The sequence below is a fragment of the Lathyrus oleraceus genome, chromosome 1 (genome assembly GCF_024323335.1).
Source record: "Lathyrus oleraceus cultivar Zhongwan6 chromosome 1, CAAS_Psat_ZW6_1.0, whole genome shotgun sequence".
NCBI classification, from domain to species: domain Eukaryota; kingdom Viridiplantae; phylum Streptophyta; class Magnoliopsida; order Fabales; family Fabaceae; genus Lathyrus; species Lathyrus oleraceus.
Window position 1 is genome coordinate 171,490,289 of NC_066579.1, and position 8,776 is coordinate 171,499,064.

Sequence of the window (8,776 nt, forward strand, 5' to 3'; positions counted from 1 at the left end):
AACAAGAGGGAGATATTTTGAAATTAAAGAAATGGGGAGGAGATTAAGGGACTAATCTTAAGCACAAATTTAAAAGTTGAGAGTTGAAAAGATCTGACCAATGGTCTGCAATCCAATAGACAAGAGTGTCATATAGAAACCCAAATTCCCTTGGACATTAGAATCAAACAACAAACAATGCACAATATATCAACTTGAATAGCAAGGCATCAAATAAAGATAGCCACATCCAAACTTAGGAACTCCATGATCCTCTTCAAATTTGCCCATGTAGCAGATGAATTCCTCAATGCCACAAGTCACAGGTTCAAAATAACAACTTCACAATGATCATGTTGCAGATGAACTCAAATGGATCTTCAATGATGTATCAAATGAAGTTTCAAATTACAAGCACTTGGTTACATGAAAGTTGGCAGTGGCCAAGTCTTTTGCATAGGGAGTGTTGCCTAAATTCTAAGTCCAATTGTCTCAGATCAAACCAACAGTCCACACAAGATGTTTTTTAGGGTTTTTGTTCTTATTATGTACATTAATGGTCAAAGACCAAACAACCAAACATAATATACACAAACAAAATATATCACACAAATATGATCCAAGTGGACAAAGTAAAAATGACATTAACATAAACAATTAGAATGGTATGAATAATGGAAAATGAATAAGGCTTAAAAAATAAAGTGCATTAAAGTAAATGACTTGAAATTAAATGTTAGTTATTAATGAGTTAGAAGTTAGTATTTCTTTTTCTTTTTTTTAAGTCATTCTTTGGAGAACACTCAACCCACTTAGCACAAACATGGATCCTTGAACCAAGACATCTTCCAAAGGAAGGAAAAAAGGCCAAGTTTCCACACAATACCATGAAAGAGGGGAGACTTACAATCTCACTAACTAGAATGTTATGCCTTTTTGTGTCAAAGTTTAGCGCTATGTTAAGCAATCGTAATTGGACTTATGTAGAAGTCACAACTATTTGAGGCCGGGTAATAGAATTTTGGTGTTAATGCATGTTAGAGACATAGTATAATGGACTATGCTCATGAAACATACCACACACAAAAAGAATATGCAAAAGTGGTGGCCTAATCTCATCCATACTTATGTTGATTTTGAAATCAACTAACTAGCCTTAGGATGAAGAGATATCATAGGTCTATGATATGAATGCATAAAGAAGGGGAATGAGATGAAGAGGGAGGGAAGATAGATCAAGCTCAAATTGGACAAAGGAGGACTTTTACCAAATTAAGATCATTCATTCATTTTGGGAGATGGAATGTACATTCCATCAATCCCCTAAATCCAATTATCTTAACCTAGCAAAGTCAAATCAACTTTGACCAAGGCCCAACAACACAAGTCAAACTTCCAAAGTCAATCAAAATGGCTCAACATAATTATTTGACAATTATTCAATTTAAAAAATACTAAAAATAATGCATTAAATTAAATATGGTTGGTAAATTTCCTAAAACCTCATCAAAACACCAAATAAATAGCTATGAGATTTATCATAGGTCAAACAAGATCAAAAGACCTTGGAGAAAAAAATTCAGAATTTTTGGAAACTTAAAAGTATTTTTAAACAATTAAAAATAATCACAAAATCAATTAAATCATAAAAAATATTAATAATGATCCAAAAAATAATTTTAATTCAAAATATGAAAGAGGATTTTATTTTTAAAAATTTGGTGAAACTCTCATATTTTTTGGATCAATATTAAAATTAATATGAATTAATGAAAATTAAAGGAATAAAATGAAAATCAGAAAATACAAAAAAACATGGACCACTTGATCTCCCTCATTAATTGAGGTGGCAGATCAAGTGGACACAAACGCGTGTTCCATGATGGAACTTAGTCAGCACGCCACACAATTGGTCATCCAAACCAACGCTTGTGATTAAAGCATTTTAAACTGGATCAATGGTTCAGGACCACGCCACATCATTGCCGGAGCAAAGCGTCAGTCGTCTTCTCAAGCGACCTTGGCCGGACTGGTCCAATCATTACCATGACATAAATGAAAAAAGGAGGGCATGATTTGAAAGAAAAAATGGCGTAGAGCACGAATCTGACCTCAATTTTAACTAACTCCAAATATATAGAAAGATATGAGGAGTTGAATTTTGAGGTGTGTCAACTGAGTTGCTTCGATTTGACCTCAAAGCAACTCAATCTTCTTGCCTACATTGGTAGGACTTCAGACAACCAAAGATCCAAGAGAATTGATGAGAATTGAGTGAGAATCGAAGAGAAAAAGAATCTAGAAAATACCTTCAATGTTGTGCAGAACTTGATCTCTCTTGCTTCAATTCTTGTTTGTTCTTGCTCCAATAGCTTGCAGAAGTGGATTAGGAAAGGTAAGAAGCTTTGGATCCGGGAGTTTTTGAATCTCCAAATAGTGAGATTCAAACTCAATTTTCAAGTGACAATTATCAGGGTTTCCTTTAAATTGTGAGGGTTTGAAGAGTGGAGGCAAAGCTGACGCACAAAGATCCTTTGAAATGAGCTCAAAGGGTCTCTATTTATAGCAAATTCAAGTGTTATTTGCACACTTGCAATTTATTCCAAATTTAGCAATGTCATGTTCAAGCTTGCATGGGCGTGTACAGGCCCATGAAGCAATGCACTGAGGTCTGAATCAAGTATGATTGGCAAGGCAATGTGAAATGATCATTTGAAGTTTTGATTTTGCCAATTGATGCAGGCCTGTTAACACCATGCGCAACCCTAGCCAACTTGATCCAAAATGAATGAATTAGAACTATTTGGAAAGCTTAGATCAAGAGGAACAACTCTTATGTTGAACACTTTTCCATTTGAAACTTGTATCATGGTAAATTTTGAGGTGGAAGTTTGGAAATTTCAACATGTTGGAAAATTTTCTAAGTGTCAAGTCATATACTTCAATGTTCCACCTTATTAAACTTTTTATGTGAGCTCCAAATGAGAAACGTTCCTTCATAAAAGTTGTAGATATTTAAAATACCTTCAAAATGGTCACAAATTTGACAATATTTGGATTTATAATGAAAGAGTTATGCATTTTTGAAGTTGAGGAAAATCACTTGTTCAATGGTATTGGTAAAAAATGACCTATAATGTATCCTCATATCACATGCTCATAAAAGTTGATTTAGCTCTCACTCCAAACATAAAAGTTGAATTAGACATCTTGAATTTGATTTTTCAACTTGAAAATATTTCATCTCATAAAAATTGAGCAGGTTATGGCCTTGGGAAGTTGACTTTAAAAATAGGGTTTAGATAAAATGACCTATAATGTTTCAAGATGGAAAATGACTTTCCAAGAAAAATTAGCTCTAGACCTCGACATGAAAGTTGTTTTTAATGTTATCTATAGTAACATTTCTCTTGGAATCATTTTCATATGATGAAAATTGTAGGAGATAGGGTCTAGAGAGACCCAGTTTTGATCAGATGAATCCATCTGGCCAACCACCCTCAACCAACTTGTTAACTTGCAATTATCTTGACTTTTTAGGCTCATGGTAGATCATATATGCATAAGATGATGAATTTTGAAGTTCCCCTTAATAAATTTGATCAATTAATGAGGAAGCTTGTTGAAGAAGTTACTCAAGATACCTAGACAAACTAGGGTTTCCAAGGCAAACCAACTCCAAACTCTTGAAGAAATCTTGATCAAAATAACATGAAAAGATCATTGGGACTCATATATGATGCTTAGAGACATTGTGGATCATTTCTTGGTTGTGCTCTTAGCTATGAGGGTCTCAAACCCTAGATGTGAACTTGATAGATCAATGGTGATCATGCCCTTCCTACAAAAGAGTTAGGCAAATAACAAAGACATATTTTTGGTATTTTGGTTAGTGAAATGATAATATACAAGTATGATACAATCACATGGTTCTTGGTGATTTCTCCCAAAACAAAACCCAATGAAAGAGGGGTAAGGAGGATGGCAAGGTATGATCCCAATGTTAATGCATATGATGGAATTGCATGAGGGATCTTAGGGTCAAAATTGGGGTCTTACAGGTAGAAGTATAGTTCATAAAGTGTATGAAAAATATTAATTTTGGGGTTGCTATTGGAAGTGAGCAAAGTTTTAAGTTTGGGGTTGGGGTTGGGGTACTAGAGAATATTGTCAAAATTTTCAAAGTTTGAGAAAAAAGAAGTGGAAAAAAGACACTTCTTCAAAAAAACAGGAAAAGAAAAGAATGATATTATAAGAAGGAACAAAAATCTCTAGCACCGTTAAAAAAGGAATAAAGAGGTATGATGATAGAAGGAGAACTAGGCACCTAACTCCAAAGGTTTAAACCTACTTTCCAAAAAAACATTATACCCTAACATAAGGCAAGTTACAACCTGAAAATACCTCTGATGTGTGTGTTATGATTTATATGATGAACTCTATTAAAACATGAGCAATCTAAGCATCATTGATTTTGCATGTTGATTGATAGATCACCCTATCCATTTAGTGAGTTAAAGTGAGCCGGGAGACAATTTGAATACTCATTAATATTGAGAACGTTTTCCGAATTTTTTGGATAGAAGTTGGAAGCTATAACAATGGTCAGGTAAAAGAAATATTTAATTTGCCAATGTTCGATTGTTATTGTGCGACTTGTTGTATGTTGAAATGTGCAGTTGCATGCAAGTTACTTGAGGACAAGCAATGATTCAAGTTTTTTTCATAAAATTAGTCAAAGAATCAGAGTAAAATAAGTGAAAGTTGATCCAAAATGAAGAAGAATGACCAAAGAATGAGGAAATAATAGCTAAGTGTGAAAATTGTGAACTTAGTGAATATTTGAGTGAAAAAGGAGCAAAAAAGGATGCAGCTTCAAAAATAATCACATGCACCATTGTGCAACATCGCACGCATGATAAATCCATTAAAGTTGCAACGAGCGTGATAAAAGGAATCACACGCGCGATAGTCCCTTTTTCTAGGATTTTCTGACGCGTTCTGGTCCATTCCGACGCCAATAAAATAAGATTTTCCGCACTTTCACAAGGGTTACGATTTGAAGAGAGTAAAGCACGATTTTGAGAGCACAAGTGGTGATTTTTAGAGCATTTGAAGCCATTGAAGGCCATCACTTTAAGGGATTTCATATGTTATCTTTATCTATCAATTATGGTATTGTTAATTACATTATAAGCACGATGTTCTACAATTCACTTAAGTGCACCGTACATTACGGTATTCCTTAGTTACTCTATCTCTCATCAATCCGTCCTTTTGTGTGTGACCCTGTAGGTTTTCGTGGCATTGGGAATTATATTAAATCACATATTTAACATAATAAACAGTGAGCGGTATCTAGCAACACATCACTGCTACCCAAGACACGAAAATGTCATGTGATCTGACAAATCCTTTTGTGATAATACTTATGTGTACAATTACCCTTTTGCTCTTATGTCTATATTGAACACAAGGCATAGACCATGTCATCCTTGTCCAGATCAATATTGGTCCCATAGACATTTATCTTATTACGCATGATGGGCAAATTCCATCTAGGTCACTCATGTCCCTTAGCATGCTTCGTGGAGTACCCATCAACTGTCTTTATGGTCATCCAGATACGGACAATGTTTGGTCAGCAATAAGGCACTCGACTCTACATCTAGGGTCCATAGTGGTTTCAGGTCGAAGGGTGGTATACACCATTATCACCATGAGAATAACTTATGACACTTTGTATAACATTCTATATGGTATTCTCATAGCGGGTCAATCTAGTATACATATTACTCTTAATATTCATACCTATGTTTAAGACTTGATAACTCCTTATCCATGATCCATGAGATGTGATCATCAGTCTATACACATAATAGTCTTAATGCTTTAATGTTATCCCACTTCACAATAAAGCTCGACTATGGATACTTTAAGAATAGTGTCCTTATGTTTAATGTGATCTCATGATTAAAATTCACACTTGATACATTAAACGGACTATCTATTCTAGGGACTTTATTAGACAAACATAATAAAGAAAAAGCCTTTTATTATTAATAAATAATTCGATACAAGTACCAAAAGTATTGGCCTCTAGGGCTTATACCAACAATCTCCCACTAGCACTAGAGTCAATCAGGCATACCCCTAATGCCCATAGATCTAGTATGGCCATCATGCTTCTGCTACGCAAGAGACTTTGTCAGTGGGTCATCAATATTGTCAAGTGTAGGTACTCTGCATATTTTCACATCTCCTCTATCTATTATCTCTCGAATGAGGTGATAACGCCTAAGTATGTGTTTGGATCGTTGGTGAGATCTAGGTTCCTTAGCTTGTGCGATAGCACCATTGTTATCACAATAGAGACCAATGGGATCCACAATGCTAGGAACTATGCCAAGTTCACTAATGAACTTTTTGATCCAAACAGTTTCCTTTGCTGCACTTGAGGCAGCAATATACTTGGCCTCGGTTGTAGAATCAGCAACTGTATCTTGCTTTGAACTTTTCCAACTCACAGCGCCACCGTTTAAGCAAAACACATAACCAGATTGCGATCTAAAGTCATCCTTATCTGTCTGGAAGCTAGCATCGGTGTATCCAATTACAACTAGCTCTTCCTGACCTCCATATATCAAGAATGAGTCCTTAGTCCTTCTCAAATACTTAAGGATATTCTTGACAACTACCCAATGAGCATCACCAGGATCAGATTGGTACCTACTCGTTGCACTTAAAGCATACGAGACATCTGGTCGAGTACATAACATGGCATACATGATAGATCCTATTGCAGATGTATATGGAATCTTATTCATGCGATCCCTTTCTTCCTTAGTTGAAGGGGATTGTGTTTTTGATAGACACATGACATGTTGAATAAGTATGAATCCTTTCTTGGAATCATGCATATTAAAGCGTCTCAGCACTTTGTCTATGTACGTACTCTGACTTAGGCCAAACAGTTTTTGTGATCTATCTCTATAGACTCTGATTCCTAATATATAGGCTGCTCCACCTAGGTCCTTCATAGAAAAGCATTTCCCCAACCAAGACTTTACTTATTGCAGGGTAGGGACATCGTTTCCAATGAGTGATATGTCATCTACATATAATACCAGGAAAACGATCATGCTCCCACTAACCTTGTAGACACAAGGCTCATCTTCGTTCTTAATGAATCCATATTGTTTTACTGTTTCATCAAAATGAAGATTCCAGCTTCTGGAAGCTTGCTTCAATCCATAGATTGATCTTTGTAACTTACATATCTTTTGGGCTTCTTCTGGTATGTCAAATCCTTCAGGTTGTGTCATGTACACATCCTCAAGAAGATTCCCATTAAGGAAAGCAATTTTGACATCCATCTGCCATATTTCATAATCATGATATACATCGATAGCAAGTAAAATCCGAATAGATTTAAGCATTGCAACTGGTGAAAAGGTTTCATCATAGTCAACCCTATGAATTTGTTTATATCCTTTTGCAACCACTCTTGCCTTATAGTTATATACCTTACCATCCATGTCAATCTTCTTTTTAAAGACCCACTTGCATCCTATAGGGTTAACTCCTACAGGAGGCTCTACCAAGGTCCAAACCTGGTTTGTGTACATGGAATCCATTTCAGATTTCATGCCTTCTAGCCACTTCTCAGACTCGGGACCAGTTATGGCCTCTTGGTAGGTCACATGCTCATATTGATCCATGAGTAATACATCACCTTGATCAGTTATGAGATATCCATATCTCTCAGGTAGGTGACTGTTGAAAAGTATATCTTCGGCAAATATTTTTATATCGTATCCACAGAGATTGGTTGATAGTACCGCCGTTCGATAATCCAAATGTTATAAGTTTAGAAAGTAACACAGTTGTTTTGTTTGTAAAATTATCTTGTGAGTAAATGTTAACAAAAACTGTAAAATGGTTTTAGTCAAGTATAAAAGCTTGGCAAGATTGGAGTTCACTATTTCAAATGCTTATGATTCCTTATGATAAATAAATAGATTCAAGATTATTGATGATGTTCAAGTATCCTCTCAAAGTCATTTATGTCTAAATGATATTGTGATAATCACTATATTGATCCTTAGACGATCTCTCCACCTAACTATCAATATAGCAATCTTTAATGTTTAATACCAAAGAAGAGTAATGAATAAATCTATCTCTACAACTTATTCACTACTTGAAAATCTGTTTTATGTCAAGACTCAAATAATCTCTCTCGACAACTACTCAAATCTGGTTTTCAACTTAGGGCAAAAACAGTATTCAATACATCAATAATCTTTATCATATATATAAATCAAATGGAATACATAAACATATGAGAATAGCTACTACCTCAAATCTTGACAAAGGGGAGTTTAGCTCCTCATCATCATTGTTCAAAGCAGAAAGTTAAAGAAGAAAAACTCTGTTTTTCTCTCTTACAAAATCTCTCAATATCAATATGAATAATGTAGTGTATGAATGCCCTAGAATAATGTATTTTTCTTTACAAAAAGGGTTGACATTTCCCTAATTGGTCATTCTCATCCAAAGCAGAAAAGCTATTCCAAGGCAAACACCAAAATGGCAAAACCAGCTGGCCTTCAAAACATCACTTTTGACCCAAAAATCAGTTTGCTGGATTCGCAGGGTTCGCGGGGCGAACTGGTGCTGTCTCATTCAGTTCACGGGGCGAACTTTGTTCGCCGGGCGAACTGAAGCTGCCTCAGTTTCCTTGCTTTGCAAGCTTCATCCAAAATCTTCCAAATTATGATGCTGCAATCCAAAG